Source organism: Gossypium raimondii, chromosome 3 (assembly GCF_025698545.1).
Source record: "Gossypium raimondii isolate GPD5lz chromosome 3, ASM2569854v1, whole genome shotgun sequence".
NCBI classification, from domain to species: Eukaryota; Viridiplantae; Streptophyta; class Magnoliopsida; order Malvales; family Malvaceae; genus Gossypium; species Gossypium raimondii.
Window position 1 is genome coordinate 28280913 of NC_068567.1, and position 5735 is coordinate 28286647.

At 30.6% G+C, this 5735-nt stretch overlaps 1 long non-coding RNA gene across 6 annotated transcripts; it reads left to right on the forward strand.

The window, feature by feature from the left end:
• The first annotated feature begins 1175 nt into the window (after positions 1 to 1175).
• Positions 1176 to 5122, forward strand: LOC105794005 (uncharacterized). Of its 6 annotated transcripts, none has more exons than XR_008194362.1 (14): positions 1176 to 1338; positions 1600 to 1688; positions 2278 to 2363; positions 2694 to 2767; positions 2857 to 2895; positions 2989 to 3091; positions 3186 to 3262; positions 3354 to 3428; positions 3507 to 3553; positions 3706 to 3817; positions 3906 to 3942; positions 4026 to 4082; positions 4662 to 4783; positions 4873 to 5122. It is a non-coding gene; the product is annotated as an uncharacterized LOC105794005 (long non-coding RNA). The 6 variants fall into 6 exon arrangements; XR_008194358.1 differs by having other exon boundaries at positions 4713 to 4783; XR_008194357.1 differs by having other exon boundaries at positions 4718 to 4783.
• Positions 5123 to 5735: the final 613 nt, after the last annotated feature.

The window sequence follows — 5735 nt, forward strand, 5'->3', positions numbered from 1 at the left end:
GATTAATTTAAGATTTAAGGCCGGTTTAGGAGTTCATATTTTAAGGTTTAGGGAGTATGGATTTAGGGATTATGGTTTAAGGGTTGGGATTTAAGGTTTAGGGGTTAGACATTAGGGGTTAAAAGTTAGGGATTTAAGGTTTAGGGATTTAGGCGCCGGGTTAAGGTTTTGAGTTTAGATTAATTATTTTTTAATTTATATTTTAAATATGTTCTTGTATAATTGTAAAAGAGATAATAATAAATCAAATATATTGAAATTATGAGTATAGTTTAAATTATTTAAGAGATATATAATAGATATAGACTTTATATGTATTGAATGGTTAATTTAGGGTTTAAGGTTAAGGTTTAAATAGAATTAATAAATAAGTTAGAAAAGTAATAGATTGATATGGATATTTAGGTATAATTATTTATTTTGGAGAGGACCAAATTATAAGAAAAAATACAAAATAAAAATTATATGGATATATAGGTAATTATTTAATTTGGATAATTCTAACTTAATCATTAATTACGACAATTTTATCATTTGTTTTCTTATTAAAATATACAATATTTATTTTGAGAGTACTTGGTTTTTTATTTTATAAAAATCAATTTATAAAAACAAAATAATTTTTTTTAGTGTAGCAAAAGCGTCATTTTGTTCAAAATAAAATAATTTTTTTTGAAAATAAAGCAATAGCGCGTTTTATAAAAACGCTGCAAAAATAAATCAATTAATAAAATACAAAATAAAAAATTTTTAGCATAAGAAAACGACGTCATTTTGTTCAAAATGAAATAATTTCATAAAAACGCCGCAAACAAAAAATAAATCAATTTATAAAAAAATAAAATAAAAATTTTTTAGCATAGCAAAATGGCGTCATTTTGTTCAAAATGAAATAATTTTAAAAACGCCGCAAAAGATAAGCAATAGCGGCGTTTTTATGAAAAACACCGCAAAAAATAAATCAATTTATAAAAATCAAAATAAAATTTTTTTGATAAGAAGAACGGCGTCATTTTGTTCAAAATGAAATAATTTTTTACGGCGTTTTTCTCAAAAATACCGCAAAAGTTAAACAATAGCGGCGTGTTTATAAAAAACGCCGCAAAAAATTAATTTCACTTTTACGGAGTTTTATTCCAAAATTCCCCCCTGAAACCCCTAAATTTTCCCCCCTAAAATTGGTATCCTCAAAAAACCTAAGTGTTTCTCTCTGCCACCACCGTCTTCATCATCATCTACCCCTCTCTCCCTCTTTTTGCATACATTTCAGAAGAGCTCATACTTTATATGTTTCTCATGTGACTTTGAAGCCTCTTTCTTTCCTTCAATATACCCAAGGTAAAGTTTTCTCAACTTCTTCTCAATCATTTATTTCCATCTTTATCTCTTTTAATTCTTCATGTGACTTTGCCTTTCTCAACTTCTTCTCAATCATTTATTTCCATTTCCTTCAACATACAAATTATGGGTTTGAACTTTGAAGAGTAAGTTGTGCGTGGATTGTGGTAATCTATAATATTTGAGGCATTAACAGTGAATGGGATTTTGGTACTGGCTTATAGATTGCTTGTCTTCATTTTATTTATTTATTTTTACTAGGGCATTTGAAATTTTGGAAGAAGAAAGCAGTTGGGATTGAGTTTGCAAAGCATTTTAGATCCCACTTGGATCCTATTGAAGGTCTCTCGGTGAGTTTTCCCTCCTTATTTCCTATATGCATTTTGTGTTTAAAGTTTAAATATTTTTTTCTTCTCTTCTCAATTGCTCCATGCTTCAATTAATAATATTATGTGCGTAGGCTGTAACTTATTATAGTTATTTTACATGCATATTAAAAATGGAATGGAGCAAAATACCTTTATAATCTGTCTGTGTAAAGCTTTGTATCTGTTGGCATTAATGTATTTAATGGGTGCTCGAAGTCAAACAAAATTATTCAAGGTAGCTGGGATCCAACCAACTCTAACCTTAAAAAACAGAAAGAAAAAAGAACAGAAGAGATTTTTTGACCCTGTTCCTGTTAGCTGTTATGATAATGTCAATTACCATTTATTAAAGTTCCTTTTCCCTAATTGTTTATTCATTAAAGAAAAGAAAATCCTCCAATTCGACGTTACTGCCATCACTGGAAATGCTATAGTCACCATCGCTGAAGGTGGCCTTTTTCAGGCAATCGTGATTTTGTTTAAATTAAGTGATTAAGATCGTATGCCTTTCATTGTTTAAAGTTTCATGCCTTCCTCATAATTTGGAAATTTGCTCTGTTTCTGTTTGCAGGTGGGTTTGTTTATTTGTTGAACATGAGTAGTATTTTCTAGTATTATCAAAAGTTCAATTACCTTGCAGCAGTAGGCTGAAAACAGGTTCCTTGTTTGTTAATTCCTTTCTAGTATTTTCTATTGTTGTCTCATTATTTACAAGTTATTTTTAATTTCAGAGCATTTATGTCTTCATATCATATCATAATTTGTTGTCACAACTTCTTTATTTAAACTTTACTTATTGTGTCTAACATTGTTAGATGTATATTTATTATGTCACTTTAATTAGTTCATTTCAATTTTCAAATGAAAAAAATCTACAAGATACATAATCTATGGACGACTAAAGGAAATTCAAACATTTGGTATTATAATAATGCACTTGGAAGACCAGTAACGAGTCTAATTTGATGCTTGAATTTATATGTATAGGTAAATCTTGTTTGGTATTATAATAATGAACTTGGAAGACCAGAGAAGAAGAAATTTATTGCTCGAGCCAAAGCGTAAAATTCAAAAATCCTAACCTTCAAACCGTGTGTCATCATTTAGTTCACTTGCATAACATAATTTCTCTTTCTTCAAATTTCTTCAGATACCATGGTTCAACTTGGATATCAGCTAGTCTTTCAGGGTAAAAATGTTACTTATTTTTATTGGTAAAAAATGGTTTTACTTGATTGTTTAACAGATATATATATATATATATATATATATATATATATAGATTTACCATTACAGACTTCCACCTCTGCATCAAAACTTCGACCTGCCACCTCCATTTGTGTTGGACACTGAATGCCCTCATTATTGGCGCTATCATCTACCAGGTTTTTTCTTCCTTTTTTTACCAATCTGTTTCATGGATATAAGTTTTGGTGTTTAAAAATTGATATAGCCATGTTTATTGTTTCAATTCATTAGGTGAAACTAAGGAGGAATTCTCAACAAGATTAGCCAACAATTTAGAAAACCTTATTCTCAAAGAGGGTCCAGAGACAGTAAGTTTTTTGAAAATGAAATGAGGAACCCTTTTGCAACTACAAGAGCCTTGTATGTGTAGCTAATCATAGCTGGTTTTATATATATCAGATTGCTGTATTTATTGCTGAGCCTGTGATGGGAGCAGGTGGTGTTATACCTCCTCCTGCTACTTATTTTGAGAAGGTGAGAGTTCTTAAAATGGCTTATATTGATAATAATGAACATGGCTTTACTAATGTAGCATTGTAAAATACCATGCAGGTACAAGCTATTGTGAAAAATACGACATACTTTTCATTGCAAACGAGGTATTTTGCTAAATCTCGATCTCCGGCTCTTCATTTTGCTTGAAATATTTCCTATAACTGTTTCCTCTTACACTCGTGCTCAAGTCCAAGTAACATATGAGAGATGTTTGGATGGTTTGTTCATAAGTGAGGTTTTTTGCATTGCATTGTAGGTTATTTCTGCATTTGGGAGGCCTGGGACAATGTTTGGATATATGCCGATTGGAGCAGTCATGGTGAGCCCTCAAGTAACAGGAGTCGTTTATTCTCAAAGCAACAAGCTTGGTAAGTTAAAACCTGTATCCAACACTCACAACCGAATACGTAATATTCTCTTTGTTAGTTCATTGACTAAAATTTTAGTCGTTTTCAGGTAATTTCTCTCATGGGTTTACCTACACAACGTGATGGTAATGTCTGATCCAGAATCATGGAATGGCTACTAATTTATTTAAACCCTAAATAACACCGATACATGTTTGTATTTTCTCAGAAACCAAACAGGACCTAGATTCAGAAGATCTTTGCTCGCTCTTGCTATTAAAGTCGGGTTAGTTTCCTCTTTGATCTTCTAATTTTCCTTCTTTGATTCATGTTTTTTTTTTGTGTTGAAGTGTCTGCAATTTTGTTTGTTTTTGGAGAAATATGGGATTATTGTTGTATTTTCTGAAACTGATCTGTTATTGATGGACGTCAACCCTTATAGTTGTTAGTGATAAACACATAAATTTGAATGTTGATAAATTATTGAATTATTAATTTCTGTTAATTTATTGCATATAATCATTGGATTGTTTATTTTACTAATTAATTATATATAAATAGTTAGATAGTTGATTTTTGAGCAATATTATTTGTTTGGCTCATTTTTGTATGGCAAGGTAAAGAGATTAATAATTGTACTTTTTTTTAAAAGTTTTTCCCCAAACCAACTATAAAGTTAAAGTTAATCAATTGAAATATATGTAGATCATAAGGTATTTAAGCTGCTGCAATGAGTAGTTTGTTTAGTTTACTGGAGTTTCTTTGGACTTTGGTTTGATTCAATTATGAAAGTTTTAGCTCAGCATTTGATTGGTCAGGACTCGGGTCTTTAAAGTTCCTCAATAATTTTCTTCCTTTTTTTCAGAATCAGATTTGCTGTTTTGCTTGAATCTTGACTTTATAGTCAATTTGGTAGGTTAGGTTGATTTTTGGTCGGGTTTCTTGAAGCTTTAAGGTTGTATGGTCGTGGCTGGCGCCAAATAGAAGGTAAGTGCACAATGAGTTGAATTGATTTACTTATCTTTGCCATGTTCACTATGGTTTGAACAGTTTAAGTTACTCTTATTTTCATGCAGAGCATGTAGGCACCAAATCTGCAGTTCAAATTCGAAGCCATGCTCAAAAGTTTTTCTCTAAGGCTCATTGCTTTGAGTTCATTACAAGATTTCCTCTAACACTCGTAAATGTATTATATCTTTTATTACCAAGATTTACATGATTAAGAAAATGCATTGTATGTTTTATTACCTTGCATATGTATTATTTAAATTAGTTTTGATTCTAAATTTTTATTTTTACTTAAGAGTTCTAACTTTTGGATTTTAATTGTGTTATTAATTTATTATTTTAAATTCTAAATTCTAAATTTAAATTCATAATTTTTATATTTAGTTTTAAAGCTAAAATTTTCGTAAAAAATTTAATTTAAATAATATTTTTGAATCCTTAAAACATAATATAATATTTATCATAGAAATAAAAATTATTTGATAAAAATTATTTTTTTAAAGATATGTTTTTAGCGGCGTTTGTGGGAAAAGCGTCGCTAAAGGTTTGATCTACAGTGGCGTTTGTGGAAAATGCGCCGCTAAAGGTCTTGATTTATAGCGGCGTTTGTGGGAAATCGCCGCTAAAGATCTTGAGCTATAGCGGTGTTTTTGTAAAAAGTGTCGTTAAAGGTTCTTATCTATAGTGGCGTTTGTGAAAAAGCGCCGCTAAAGGTCCTGATCTACAGCGGCGTTTGTTGAAAAAGTGCCGCTAAAGGTCCCGATCTATAGCGGCGTTTGTTGTATAAGCGACGCTAAAGGTCATGACCTATAGCGGCGTTTTTAGAAATAAACGCCGCAAACGTTTTGGCGTTTACAATGGCGTTTTTAAGGCGCCAAAACGCCAAAAATACTTTTAGAGGCGCTAAAAAGCGCCGCTAAAGGCATAAAAA